The sequence below is a fragment of the Tamandua tetradactyla genome, chromosome 17 (genome assembly GCF_023851605.1).
Source record: "Tamandua tetradactyla isolate mTamTet1 chromosome 17, mTamTet1.pri, whole genome shotgun sequence".
In the NCBI taxonomy this organism is placed as follows: domain Eukaryota; kingdom Metazoa; phylum Chordata; class Mammalia; order Pilosa; family Myrmecophagidae; genus Tamandua; species Tamandua tetradactyla.
The window spans coordinates 20,065,808-20,082,283 of record NC_135343.1 but is presented as its reverse complement, the minus strand read 5'-3'; positions in this window follow the sequence as shown (position 1 = coordinate 20,082,283).

Genomic DNA, 16,476 nt, shown 5'->3' with positions numbered 1-16,476 from the left:
TTGGGAGATATCTTATGGATCTTACAACTGGAGGTGGTTTTATGGACCTTAAACCTAAAGCAAGAACACTGAAGAAGGAAATAAATAAACGGGAGCTCCTCAAAATTAAACACTTTTGTGCATCAGAGAACTTCATCAAGAAAGTAGAAAGACAGCCTACACAATGGGAGACAATATTTGGAAACGACATATCAGATAAAGGTCTAGTATCCAGAATTTATAAAGAGATTATTCAACTCAACAACAAAAAGACAGCCAACCCAATTACAAAATGGGAAAAAGACTTAAACAGACACCTACCAGAAGAAGAAATACGGATGGCCAAGAGGCACATGAAGAGATGCTCAATGTCCCTGGCCATTAGAGAAATGCAAATCAAAACCACAATGAGATATCATCTCACACCCACCAGAATGGCCATTATCAACAAAACAGAAAATGACAAGTGCTGGAGAGGATGCGGAGAAAGAGGCACACTTATCCACTGTTGGTGGGAATGTCAAAGGGTGCAACCACTGTGGAAGGCAGTTTGGCGGTTCCTCAAAAAGCTGAATATAGAATTGCCATACGACCCAGCAATACCATTGCTAGGTATCTACTCAAAGGACTTAAGGGCAAAGACACAAACGAACATTTGCACACCAATGTTTATAGCAGCGTTATTTACAATTGCAAAGAGATGGAAACAGCCAAAATCTCCATCAACAGACGAGTGGCTAAACAAACTGTGGTATATACATACGATGGAATATTATGCAGCTTTAAGACAAGATAAACTTATGAACCATGTAATAACATGGATGGACCTAGAGAATATTATGCTGAGTGAGACTAGCCAAAAACTAAAGGACAAATACTGTATGGTCCCACTGATGTGAGCGGACATTCGAGAATAAACTTGAAATATGTCATTGGTAACAGAGTTCAGCAGGAGTTAGAAACAGGGTAAGATAATGGGTAATTGAAGCTGAAGGGATACAGACTGTGCAACAGGACTAGATACAAAAACTCAAAAATGGACAGCACAATAATACCTAATTGTAAAGTAATCATGTTAAAATACTGAATGAAGGTGCATCTGAGCTATAGGGTTTTTTTTGTTTTTGTTTGCTTGTTGGTTTGTTTGTTGTTGTTGTTTTTTACTATTACTACTACTTTTATTTCTTTTCTTTATATTAACATTTTATATTTTTTTCTGTTGTGTTGCTAGTTCCTCTAAACCGATGCAAATGTACTAAGAAACAATGATCATGCATCTATGTGATGATGTTAAGAATTACTGAGTGCATATGCAGAAAAAAAAAAAATTAACTTAAAATGGATCAAAGACCTAAATATAAGAACAAGTACCGTAAAACTCCTAGGAGGAAATGTAGGGAAATATCTTCCAGGTCTAGTGATAGGTGATAGTTTCCTAAACTCTAACCTAAAGCACAAACAACAAAAGAAAAAAATCGATATATGGGAACTCCTCAAACTGGAATACTTCAGTGCTTCAAAAGACTTTTCAAAGGGTGAATAGGCAACTGACTCAAAGGGAGAAAGTATTTGGAAACCATGTATCTGATAAGGGTTTGATATCCAACATATATAAAAGAAATCCTACAACTCAACAGTAACGACAAATAACCCAGTTTTAAAATGGGCAAAGGACATGAATTGTCATTTCCCCAAAGAGGAAATATGAATGGCTAAAATGTACGTGAAAAGATGCTCAGCTTCACTAGCCATTAGGGAAATGCAAATCAAAACCACAATGAGATATCATCTCACAAATACTGGAATGGCCACTATTAAACAAACAGGCAACTACACGTGTTGGAGAGAATGTGAAGAAATTGAAACACTTATTCACTGCTGATGGGACTGTAAAATGAAACAGCCACTGTGGAGGATTGGCAGTTCCTCAAAAAGCTTAAGATTAGAGCTGCCTTACAACCCAGTAATCCTGCTACTCAGGATCTACCTGGAAGGTCTGAAAGTAGGGACGCCAACAGACATTTGCACACCAATGTTCATAGCAGCACTGTTAACAATTGCCAAAAGATGGAAGCAACCCAAGTGGCCATCAACAGATGCATGGATAAACAAACCATGGTATATACATATGATGAAATATTATTCAGCAGTGAGAAGAAATGAAGTCCTGAAGCATGTGACAACATGGATGAACCTTGAGGACATTATGTTAAATGAAATAAGTCAGACACAAGAGGACAAATATTTTCTTATATCATTGATATGAACTAATTATAATATGCAAACTTATAGATATATGATATAGAATATAGGTTACCAGTGTATAGAATGAGGCTATTGAATGGGGAGCAGTTGATTAATATGTGCAGAATATTTAACTAGGATGAACTTAAACATTTGAAAATGGACAGAGGTGATGGTAGCCTGTTATTGTGAGAATAATTAACAGTACTGAATAATGTTTTAGTGTGGTAGAAAGGGGAAGTTTAGAGTCATGTATGTCACCAGCAGGAAAGTTGGAGGTTAAAATATGGGATTATATAACACAGTGAATCTTGTGGTGGACTATATCCATAATTAACTATACAAAAGTTCTTTTATGAACTAGAGCAGATATATGACATAATTATAAGGTGTTAATAATAAAGGGGTATATGGGGGGAGGCACCTATTGCAAACTAATAACTTTGCAAAACTAATACTGTTAACTGACTATAGTTAACAGTAATGTTTTAATATTCTTTCATCAACAGTAATAATTGTATCACACCAATGGGTCAATAATATGGGAAGATAAGGAGTATGGGAGGATTAGGGTTTTCTTATTTATTTTTATTTCTGCTCTGGAGCAGTAACAAAAATGTTCTAAATTTGATCATGGGGCTGTATACACAACTGTGTGATGATACTGTGAACCAGGGATTGTATAACTTCAGATGATGTCTATGCTGTGTGAATATATCTCAATAAGAGTGCATTTTAAATAAAAGTTTGAATAGTGGCTGCAGAGAGAAATGGGTTTGGGTTGGAATGGATGGGACTTTTGTGTGTTGATCTGGTTTCCTGCCGGGGTGACTGACAAAGTTTTCTTTCTTGACTTGAATGGTGGTCAAAAATGTGTCCATCTGGGCAGGCCATTATGGCTCAGCAGGCAGAGTTCTCGCCTGCCATGCTGGAGACCCAGGTTTGATTCCTGGTGCCTGCCCATGCAAAAAAAGAAAGTATCCATCTTGTAATTTTTCATTAATCTATGCATTTATTTTATGCAGACTTATATATCTGTTTTTTTATTTCACAATGAAAGTGTTAAAGAGAAATGAAGGAGAGAGAAGGGGGGACAGCAATAATGAGACAAAGCCAATCAGACCCAACCACTTACCTATCCCAGATGGAGGAGTAAGAGAAGAGTTATAACTCTTAATGAAGATTGCAGTGCTGATTAGTGTATTGGACTAGTGTAATTACTCTTCTGGGATTGTTTTGTGACTTAAGGTGACCTTAGGACTTTCTATTACCCAAGACCTCTCCAATTTAGACTGGTCCAAGATTATCCCACTGAACTGAATTAAAGGGACATTTGAAGACCAAAATTAAGTGACTTTTATGTTTACACCCAATGGGTCCTGGATATTCAAATGTACTAGTTTTAAGTTTAGCAAACCTATAAATGTAATTAATGTTATTAACAAATTAAAAAAGGAAAGTCTCAATAGATTATTTCCAATAAAATCTCAAAGGAAGCTACTTAAATATGATAAACTCTATTTACCAAAAACCAATAGCTAACATCATTTATGTGCCAGTTTGAAAGGATAATGTGCCCTAGAAAAGCCATGTTTTAATCCTGACCCATCTTGTGGAGACAGTTTTTTCTTTTAATCCCTATTCAGCACTGTAGGTTGGAAGCTTGATTAGATTAACTCCACAGAAATGTGACACACCCAGTTGTATGTGTTAACCTTTGATTAGTTTCCTGGAACCCCTTAAAAGAGGAGACATTCTGAAAAAAGCTTCAGATCCACAAGAACCATGACAGTCCATGCAACCAGAGCCTTTGGAGCTGAAGAAGAAAAATTCCCCCAGGGAGCTTCATGAAACAAGAAGCCTGGAGAGAAAGTTAGCAGACATTGCCATGTTCACCATATTCCTTTCTAATTGAGAGAGAAACTCTGAACGTCACTGGCCTTCTTGAACCAAGGTGTCTTTCCCTAGATGCATTAGATTGGACATTTCTATAGCCTTGCTTTAATTTGGATATTTACACAGCTTTAGAACTGTAAACTTGGAACTTAATAAATTTTGCTTTTTAAAAGCTGTTCCATTCCTGGTATATCACATTCTGGCAGCTAGCAAACTAGAACAATGATAAAAGATCAATTACTAAGCCAACATCATTAAAAGCAAAAATAAGATAGGAATACCTGCTGTTTTAGTTCCCATGGTTCTGTCCTTGAAATCATTATTCCTTCAATTCATCCCTTCTCTGTCCTTTTCAGTCCAGGCTAGCAGTGGTTCTGCTCATACAAATTTTACTAAATTCTTGCCAGCTTTGCATGCAGTTCAAGCTAATCCAAACCATTAGACAATAGAATTTACCACGAATACTTCTGGGATAACTGCATTTCCCATACTGACTTTCACGGAAATGGCTGACTGGATCCAGGTTCCATCATACCTTCTTTAGCAAAGGTTTGTTCAGGTGAACCCTCACATGGAGCCCTGTTCTCTGGGAGATCACTTCCCAAAACCTCTGAGAGGTTCCAGATAGAGCTGCTTTGGGCCCTAATCTCAGAATACACTATGGATTTAGGCTGAGAATTTTCAAAATCATCAGTTGCTGGTTCTTTGTGCTTAAGAGTTTCATGCTCAGCTTATCCCTTTTCTCTTGCATTTGTCTGTAAGCTTCAAGGAGAAACCAAGCTGCATCTTCTACACTTAGCTTGGAAATCCTTTCAGCTAAATTCCCAAATTCATTGCTTAACATTCCACGTTCAATACAACATCAGAACACAATTTTGACAAGTTCTCTGCCCCTTTATAATAAGGATCATCTTTCTTTCAATTTCCAATAGCACATTAGTCATTTCCTTCTAGGTTCATTTTGGAAGTACCATTATAACCATATTTCACCAACAGTCTCTTCAAAGGAATTGAGGCTTTTTCTATCAAGCACCTCAAAATTCTTCTGGCCTTGACCCATTATCCAATTGCAAAACCAGTTCCACATTTTAAGTATTTTCAATAGCATCACACCATTTTCCAATTCCAAAAACTGTTGGTTTTCCAACTGCTAACAAATACCATATGATGGTCTAGCTTAACATTAGGAGTTTATTGGCTCATGGTTTTAGTGGCTAGAAGGCTTGCTTCCTCCCAGTGATGGTACCCTCTGGTTAGCTGGCAATCTTTGAAATTCCTTGACTTTGCCATCACATGGCAATGCACATGACAGCATCTTCTCATTTCTCTTCCAGGTTCCACTGCTTTCCAGCTTCTGGTTGCTCCCCATGGCTTCTCTTTTCTTTTCCAATTTCCTTTGCTTATAAGAACTTCAGCTATGTTAGCTGAAGGCTTGATCTCATTCAGTCTGGGCACACCTTAACTAGTAACAGTTTCAAAGGTCCTATCTACAAATGGGTTCACACCCACAAGGCCAGGGTTTGGGACCTGAAAATGCCTTTTGTGAGGGACATGATTCAATTCCCATATCTACCTGCTCTCACCATTATCATTAAATATGTTGGAAGTCCTAGCTAATGGAGCAAAATGGGGAAAATGAAATAATCAATGCAAAGAACTTTAAAATAGCAGACAATACCCCAGTAAAACGGATGTTAAAAAAAACAAACAAAACGTATAGTCCCTACCTATAGACATTTTTGTTGTTGCTGTTGGGACTGAAAAGTACTTTTAAAAGTTGAACCATTTAAATCAGGGGCTTCCACATAAAACTTCAGAGAAGTGCATTCTCACATGACAACTTGGAAGGAAGGAAGGGAGAGAGGAAGGGAAGGGGGGAAGGAAGGAGAGAGGAAGGGTGTGATAGAAATGTGTACGTAGAAAACTTGTGATAATTTTTTTTAGGAACCAGTGTAGCACAAAAGAATTTGATACGGTAACTAAATACCATATATATATATATATATATATATATATATACACACACGCGCGTGCAAAATCAATAGACTTTGTACTTTCAGCAACCAGTTAGAAGCAGAAGTGGGGAAAAATACTCTACAATGAGAAAACATAAAGCATTTGGTATGCAATTTTATAAGAAAGATGCAGGATGTTTATAAGAGGAATTGCTAAATCTTAATGCAGAGCACATGAAATGAGACCTGAACATACATAAAGGCTTATCAAGTCCTAATTGGGAAGATTTAATATCATAAAAATGTGTAGGCTCCTAGAATGAATATATATAGTTAATGCAATTCTAATTAGAATCCCAATAGAGAGATTTTTTGTTGTTTTGGCACAGAATAAAATTATTTTTAAAAAGAACATGAAAAAATAAGTACTTATAACAGATGGAAAATTATTTTAAAGTAATAGAGTCAAGTGCAGTATACAAAGGCTCTACTGCATAGTAGATAACAACTTGGTTCAAACACAGAGCCAAATTGCCTGGTTTAAACACAGACTCTGCTACTTAGTGGTGATATAATGATGTGCATGTTTCTTAATGTCTCTGTTCCTTAATATCCTCATCAGTAAAATTGAAGTATTAATAGTTGCAACTTCATAGAGTTGTTGTGAGCATTAAACATGAGTTACTTAGGATAGAACATAGTAAATATTACAATTATGTTCTCTGTTATTATTACATTATAATTACCATAAAGTCATTATATCAAGAGTATTTTAATGGTCCAGAGGTAGACAAATAGAAATTGGAACAAAATAGAGAGCCAGAAATAGAATCCAGCATATATGGGAACTTAATGTACAACAAAGGTAGAATTTCAGTTCAGCAAGGAAAAAGAATTTATTTACAGAAATGGCACAATGGACTAGCCATCTGGAAGAAATGCATGTCACATGTAAAAATAAATTCCAGATGGATTCCAGATTTAAATGTAACAAAAAGATTAAAATTTTAGAAAAATTTAGGAGAATAATCAACCTTGAGATGAGAGAGGCATTCTTAAATAAGATAGTAAGCTCAGAAGGAATAAATGAAAAGGCAGATTTATTTGACAACATACAATTTAACATTTTTGCATACCAAAAAAACATAAGCATAAATAAAATAAAAAGGCAAATGACAGTCTGTGTGGTGGTTCAACTTTCTATGTAACTCAGAAAAAGAAGTGTTCTTTAATCCATGCCTATGGGTGTTAATGCATTGTAAATAGGACCTTTTGATGAGGTGACTTCAGTTAAGGTATGACACACCTCAATCAGGATGGGTCTTAATCCTGTTACTGGAGTCCTTTTTAAGAGAATGAAATACAGGCAGAGAGAGAGAAAGCCGCAGGAAGCAGGAAGCTGAAACCGAACCCAGAAGAGAAGGAAGAGACCAGGAGATCCCACCATATGCCCTGCCATGTGGCAGAGGTGCCAAGGATTGCCAGCAGCTGGCTTTGGAAAGATAGCATTGCTTTGATATAAACATTTTCCTGGCCTCAAAACTGTAGGTAAATTAATTCCCATCGTTTAAGCCATGGTATTTCTGGAGCAGCCTGAGAAACTAAAACAGTTTGGGAAAATACTTGTAATACATTTACTCATTTACCCATGTCTTCCATAGGTATCGGGGTATTAAATTATTTATTAACAGGTGTCCATTAAACTCTTACCATATGTGAAATGCCATAGAATGAAAGTATTGGTCATATCTCCACCTTAGACTAGAAACACAATGAGAGTGGGTACCACATCCCTTCCTTTGGAATATTTTTGGAAAACCTCTTATATGCTAGTTGCTAGTAGATGCAATGCTGAATAAAACAAACAATGCCTGGGGCATGGTTTCTAGTGATAGTTGATATGACTGATAACATACAGAGTTCTTACAAATGAGAGTGAAAGAGAGGAACACCCCAATAGGAAAATTGGTTAAAAAAATATGAATAGACAATTCAGAGAAGAATTCCAAATAACCACAGACATGTGAAATGATATCAATTATATACATATGGTGGAAACACTGCTTATTTCTTCCCAATGCTGGGTTTAGTGACTTCAGCTGGTAACATGAAGTCAGATATTGTGGGAATATTCCCACCACAGAAAAGGGGCAAATCAGGGTTGGGTTTTTTGTTTTGTTGATGGTCTTAACTTGAGAAAGTGATGGAGAAAAAACGTTTAAAATGTGGGTTAAGGGCAATGCAACGGTGGCTCAGTGACAGAATTCTTGCCTGCCATGCCAGAGACCCAGGTTCAATTCCCAATGCCTGCCCATGCCAAAAAAAAAAAAAAAGTGGGGGCTGTAAACTTAAAAGGGTGGCAGGTCTGTAGCCATTACTTTATGAATAACACAAAATGTTACTTAAGTATTCTTCCAGTATTTGAAACTATTATGCAGTTCAGCAAAGAAATCATACACCTCACTGATGCATGAATGAAGACCGACATATGTAGTACTTAAGGGATTTCAATTTAACAAATAGAATTTGTGCAACGATGAGAAATAGTTTAATAGTAGAGCACATTTCATATTTAATGGCAAAGAGTTTATTGCTGGGGAAGTTAGTGAATTGAGATGCACCTCCATTTATCCAATCATGATTGACATACTATTTGGGTGTATGGAGAGCAATATTTACAAAGTCACAATATTAAAACATTGTCAAAGGGCCTCCAAATTTTAGAATCGGGATACAGATAAATCTTGGAGGACTTAATTATAGTGACAGAATAGAAAGTAAATAGTGATTGCATGACATTGTAAATACACTAAATTCTACCAAATTATATACTTTTAAATGGTTAATCATATACTATGTGAATATCACCTCAAAGATAATGAAGATAAAAAGAATAGATTGAAAATGTTATAAACCTGAATAAGATAAAAGTTATACTGTACCTGATGGAGGTTGGGCGAAGAAGAAAGGAGAATGAAGTAGGCATGCCAATATCCTCATTTTCCTGGTAGAGAATCAAAGATATTTTCTAAAGTTGATTGTATAAGAATTAGATGTTTAAGTGTATTAAATACAGTTGTAAAGGCAATCATTAGAAGAGCCAATGGTGAAAATACAACAAAACTCAGGGATGGGGAGATGAAATATCATATAAAGGGAGCTAAATTCCTTATCTGTCATAGTAAGGAGTCAACTGATAAGACTTAAATTTGGTAAATCAAAAAATAAATTATTAGCATATTATTATGAATAATTTAGTGACCAGCAGAACCAAAAGTAAAAGTGGCCCAAAAATGGACACTTCTTATCTATTATAGAGACTAGATGTATACCAGGATGTAGGTACAACCTAGTTCATTGTAGCCCTGCAGTGTAATAGTGAAAAACTGGTCATATCTAAATGTTCACTGACCAGTGGGCCACGGTGGCTCAGCAGGCAGAGTTCTCACCTGCCATGCTGGAGACCCACGTTCAATTCTTGGTGCCTGCCCATGCAAGTGTTCACTGAACACAAAAAAATATGGAACATTGGTATTATACAGCAGTTTAAAGAAGTAAAATAGATATTTATGTACTGACATGGAAAGCTATCCAAGACATACGGTTAAGTTAAAAAAAAAAAAAAAAAAAGCAAGTTGCTGAATAATAAATGCAGTATATCATTCAGGTAAAATATCACCCCCAAGTAAACATATCTATAAAGATCATGAAGATCTTGGCAGAAGAATACTGTTAACAATGGTGGCTACTTCTGAGAATGAGAATGTAGCTGGGGTAATATTTAAGAGAGACTCTAACTTATCTGTATTCGATTTTTTTTTACAAGAAACTGCATGAATTGAGCAATTTTAGTGGTTACCACTATGGCAGAGAAGTGGAGATGGCAGGAAAAAGAACTTTTCATTTTATCTCTTTCTATGCCACATGAATTTCTTTTTCTTACTGTGTGTTTGTATTACTTTCAAACAATAATTTTAAACAACAAAATCAACGGTTTCAGCCCTTTAGTTACAGAAAACTTCACAGAACAGTGTTGCTACAGGCAGTTCTGTAAGCCCAAAGGTTGCCCTCCCACCAGCCCCATAAATGATTGTTATTTATGAACACTTCATGACATAGATGTGTACAGTTATTTACCATTTCTGCTGGGAGGATGGATGTTCACATTCATATGAGACAAAAACAAATCAAGATTCAACTAGACCGGCTGCTATGGGCTTGGGGATTAGGAGAGCAAAAATAAAAATAAAAAACCAGCCCAGCAATGTACTCTAGTAAATCACTCCTCCTTTCTGTCTTGTTCTTAAGAAAGAATTTAACAACCTCATCTGTGTTGCAGACATTTTATGTACTTGTCACTGAGTTTTAAAAAGCATGAACAAAACAGTTGGCTGCACTGGCCTCTGAATTGGAAACTAAATGATCATCATGATGGCACCCTTTGTCCAGGGCTCCTTAATAGACTGTACACATGTCACTTGGTCCAGTCCAAAAAATGGCTCTTCCCTTTTTTCTTATCTTTTTGAGCAACCTTTCAAGAAGCTTGAAATTTTACCCGACCCTGTGGTTTTCATTTCTTAAGACCAACTGAGATCATTTGAACATTAGGGGGATAAGGGAATATATCTTTCAATTCTTATTCAAATTCTGCCCTTCTTAACAGCTGCCTTCCCTAAACATCCCACCATTTTATTCTTTCTGAACCTTGAAGAGTGGGTTGAGTTTAACCTTTCTTCTCCATTGCTCGTCTTTTAGGCATGATTCACTTGGGAAGAACCTAGAATCTCTAAGCAAGTAGGATAGATTTTAGTTTAGATGGTAATTTTGCTCATCTTGTCTTACCTATTAAGGAATTAATGTTAATGAGTATGAACTTAATAACCAGCTTCCTTCACAATGTTTTTAATCCTCTTAACTCCCTCTAAGACTGGGTATTGCTCTTACCATTTAAAAGAAGAGGACGCTGAAGTGAGAAAGGTTGGAAACTTTGCCCTAGGAAATACATCATAACAAACTGCTCTTCATTCCAGGCCTTTAAGACAGCTCTCCAGGTCCAGTTATCTAACCAGAGGTCTTTATTACAATGCCTCCTGGGCCTGCCTTTATAAAAGCACCTTTATGCAGTTCAGTAAACTTCCAGGAGCTTTAATGGGGAGATCTCTTAATGAATCCCTTTGAAGTTGCCAACACCTCTCAAATATAATGTGCAGTGGGGCCATGAGTTGCTTTTTAACCTGTTGAAACAAAGTACTACCTCTTTGATGTTAGCTCTGAATCCTAACCCATATTTCTACCTGGGGCAGTGCACTTAGGGCAGTGAACAGCCACTTGTAAAGAGGACTGCTGTGTGTGTGGTGTCCCTACTATTACCCTTCTTCTTTTTGAACCTACTTGTGTTCTTCTAACTGATAGCCATAACGTTGTTCCAGGGGCTTTGAGATACTCATGAGAGGACCATCAAGTCTCCCCGTCCAGAACCAAGTCTGTAAAGAAAAATATAAAGCTGTCAAAATAACAACAACAAAAACAAAAACATTCCAAGATCCTTCCTACCCCACCTTAAGTCAGCTGGGACCCATATCAGTTTTCTGCAACATCCTTATTAAGGTTTCAAGATTAAATTATACTTTCCTTGCTTCCTATTATTGGAATTTAGGTTCTCTCCAGTTGTTCACCATAATGAACATCTTTTAAATGTTAAAATCTGAATACACAAAACATGATTTGTATATGGTGGGGAGCCTCCTGGAAGGCTTGTTATGCAGCTTCATTTTCTGCTCATACCTGGGCTGATCTTCCTTCTGACAGGTACCTACTGTCCTTGGCTTGCAGTTATCATTCTGAAACCTATCAGGGTTGGACAGTCTTGAAAAAGGGCTTGGGCACTGTCATGGTCAGGTTCATGTGTCAACTTAGGTCAAATTAGGTGGTAGTGCCTGGTCGTCTGGTAGGGCAAGCAGTGGTCTGTTGTTTCTTTTTTTTGTTTGTTTATCATGACTTAAGTAAGACAAGAAGGTTATTGGAATTTAACAAAGCCTACTTCACTATGTGGAATATTTTCTAGTGAAGTTAATAATTTGTTTTTGCTTTATTTTGTTTTTCTCAGGAGTAGAACTTCATTTTAGTGAAAGAGATGAGTATATTTCACAATGGTTCTCAAATATTCACTGTGATATCATGTTCAGGTTCCTGGATCTAATACCCAGAGTAGTGATGAAAACCCTGAAGACGTCATCCCCTATCTGTAACTAGCTATCCCACATTCAGCTTCAGCAGTTTTATAAAATAAAAAAATACATGTAAGTATTCCAAGAAGCTTTTGGCTTCTTAGCTCCTGTTCTAGATAACAAATATTAGGTATGATCCTCTTTATTTTTATGTTCCTCTTTAAATTGGGGTGGCACTTTGTCCCAAAGCCAAAATTCTCTTGCGATTCCAAGGGAAGTCATTGATTTTCAGTTGTATTCTTTTTGGTCCTGCCCTGGAATTGAGATTCTGCATGCATGACCACATTGTTGCTAATGATAAATCTTCATAAATATCAAATTTAAGAGGATGACAATCCAGCCCAGAGAGGGAGAAATATTTTTGTCACATTTGCAACTGTAATAGGATGGGTATACAGACTCCATAAAGAACTTCTAAAAATCAATGAGTAAACACTGAATTCATTCAAAATAAAGAATAAAAATAAAATAATTTACTGAGAATACTGAAATCATATACAAATAGTTAAAGCTTGAATATTGACAAAACCTCATTATTAACCCAGGATAAATAAGAAAAAGCCACAACTCATTTACAAGATATTTAATACAACCAATTTAGAACACAGTTGGGCTTTATTTTTCTAAGTTAAACCATGCACCATAGTTAATAGTACAATTTATAAAAAACATGATATCATCTATTGCAACAAATGTGCCCTATCTGTCACTAGCTAAAACAGGGTTTAATAACACTTGGTATATAGGAATCTTGTATTGCATGATTGTTCTGTGAACCCACAACATCTCTAATAAAGAACCAAGGTCTACATTCTTATACAATAAGGTAAATGATCTATCCAAGGCAGAGGAAATCAAGATTCTGGATCTTTTTTTAATATGATTACTTCTAGGTTGTTTGTTCTGTGCTGGAAAATGTAAAATGAGAATACAAGAACCTATCTATGAGTTTGCTTTTTGTAGTTATTTCAAATCAGTGGGATCATACAATATTTCTTTTGTGTTTGATTTATTTCACTCAACATGTTGTCTTCAAAGTTCATCCATGTGTCACATGTATCAGGACTCAATTCCCTTTTATGGATTAATGATAGTCCATTATGCATGCGTACCACATTTTATTTATCTGTTCATCAAACAGTTTTTTTTTTTACATGGGCAGGCACTGGGAATCAAACCTGGGTCCTCTGGTAAGGCAGGCAAGCGTTCTTGCCACTGAGCCATCGTGGCCTGCCCAATCAAACTGTTTTTTTTTTATTATTATTAATTTAAAAAAAATTAACTAACACAACATTTAGAAATCATTCCATTCTACATATGCAATCAGTAATTCTTAATATCATCACATAGATGTATGATCATCATTTCTTAGTACATTTGCATCGATTTAGAAAAAGAAATAGAAAAACAACAGAAAAAGAAATAAAATGATAATATAGAGAAAAAAATAAAAATAAAAAATAAAAAATATATATATATAAAAACAGAACAAGGGCGGGCCGCGGTGGCTCAGCGGGCAAAGTGCTTGCCTGCTATGCCGGAGGACCTCGGTTCGATTCCCGGCCCCAGCCCATGTAACAAAAACGGAGAAACAGAATACAATAAAACAAGAAAATGTTTAAAAGATGTTTCCCTTTCTTCCTTCCTTCCTTCCTTCTATCCTTCCTTCCTTCTCTCTGTCTTTCCTTAAAAAAAAAAAAAAAAAAAAAAAAAAAAAAAAACAGAACAAACAAACAAAAAAAAAAACTATAGCTCAGATGCAGCTTCATTCAGTGTTTTAACATAATTACATTGCAATTAGGTAGTATTGTGCTGTCCATTTCTGAGTTTTTGTATCTAGTCCTGTTGCACAGTCTGTATCCCTTCAGCTCCAATTACCCATTATCTTACCCTATTTCTAACTCCTGATGGTCTCTGTTACCAATGACATATTCCAAGTTTATTCTCTAATGTCGGTTCACATCAGTGGGACCATACAGTATTTGTCCTTTAGTTTTTGGCTAGTCTCACTCAGCGTAATGTTCTCTAGGTCCATCCATGTTATTACATGCTTCATAAGTTTATTCTGTCTTAAAGCTGCATAATATTCCATCGTATGTATATACCACAGTTTGTTTAGCCACTCTTCTGTTGATGGAGATTTTGGCTGTTTCCATCTCTTTGCAATTGTAAATAATGCTGCTATAAACATTGGTGTGCAAATGTCCGTTTGTGTCTTTGCCCTTAAGTCCTTTGAGTAGATACCTAGCAATGGTATTGCTGGGTCGTATGGCAATTCTATATTCAGTTTTTTGAGGAACCGCCAAACTGCCTTCCACAGTGGTTGCACCATTTGACATTCCCACCAACAGTGGATAAGTGTGCCTCTTTCTCCACATCCTCTCCAGCACTTGTCATTTTTTGTTTTGTTTTGTTTGTTTCTAAGAGGACATTTCATGGACTTCAATCATGATTACGCTAACTGCATCCACAGCTGATTGCATTTGTAATCAGCTAAAGGGAGTGTCTTATGCAATAAGTGATGCTTAATCTAATCACCAGAAGGCACTTAAGGAGGATTCAGAAGAGACAGTTACTCTTCCTGCTTCAGCTGGCTAGCCTCTCCTGTGGAGTTCATCCAGACCATTCATCAGAAATGCCAGCATCACAGCCTGTCCTAAGGATTTTGGACTCTTCCATTTCCATGGTTGTCTAGCCAGTCTCTCCTGAAAGTTCACTGAGGAACTTCATAGGAGTTGCCAGCTTGTGGTCTGCCCTATAGACTTTGGACTCTACATTCCCATGGTTATGTGAGACGCCTTTATAAATTTTATATCTATGATATCTCCTACTGATTCTGTTTCTCTAGAGAACCCTAGCTAATACAGTCACTGATAAACATCGACATTTTTGCCTAAAAATTCACTTCTATTGATTATACCTCTTTTGTCAGTTCAGATAAAAGCTGGCCAAATTTAACCAAAATCTTCATGGACAAATTCGTTTGAGAATTCTCTCTAGAAAATCAGAACAGCAATTGAATTTCTACAGTGTTTTATTTTCTTGGCTGCTAAAACAAATACCATGCAATGGATTGGCTTAAACAACAGGAGTGTATTGGCTCACAGTTTTGAGACTAGGAGAAGTTCAAAACAGAGACATCAACAAGGCAATGTTTTCTCTCCAAAGACTGTGGTATTCTGGGGCTGGCTACTGGTAATCCTTAATCGTTGACTATTCTGTTACATGGCAATGCACATGACAGTGTCTTTTCCTTTCTCCCCCGGGTTCTAGTTTTCTTGCTCTTCCCATGGCTTCTCTCAATGTCCTATTTCCTTTGTTTATGAAGAATTCAGCCACATCAAATTAAAGCCCTCCTTCGTTTAGCTTGGTCACACTTTAACTAATAACATCTTCGTAGCTCCTATTTATAAATAGGTTCATACCTACAGGATCAGGGGTTGGGACATGAACATGCCTTTTGTAGGGGACATGATTCAATCCCCAATACACGGTGTGCTAGTTTGAATCTGTGGTGGACCCCAGAAAAGCCATGTCCTTTAATCCTCATTCATTATTGCTGGCTGGGAGCATTATGATTGTTTCCAAGAAGATGTGACCCACCCAATTGTGGGTGGTAACTTTTGATGAGATAGCTTCCATGGAGTTGTGACTCCATTCATTTATCCTTTAGAAAAGGAAACATTTTGGAAAGAGTCCCTTTTTGTAGGGCCATGAGACAGCCAGCAGACACTGCCATGTTTGCCATGTGCCCTTCCAGCTGAGGGAGAAACATAGAAAGTCATCGGCCTTCTTGAACCAAGGTATCTTTCCCTGGATGCCTTAGATTGGACATTGTAATTGGAACATTTTCTCAGCCTTAGAACTGTAAACTAGCAACTTATTAAATTCCCTTTTTTAAAAGCCATTCCATTTCTGGTATATTGCATTCCAGAAGCTAGCAAACTAGAACACACGGTAAAGTTGGGGTTTGTGGGGCCAACAGCTGTTCTGAGCATTGGATTGGTTGCTTTTCTTCCTTTACTTCTGTAGCCCCTTTTTCTCAACTTCAGAAGGTCAAGAGAGGCAGAATTATCCCTCTTTTCCAACCTTATTTTGGAATATAGCCATCATATGATGATGATGATGATGGTTATGATGATACAAGTATTTAGTGAATAAACCTTGATTGCAAG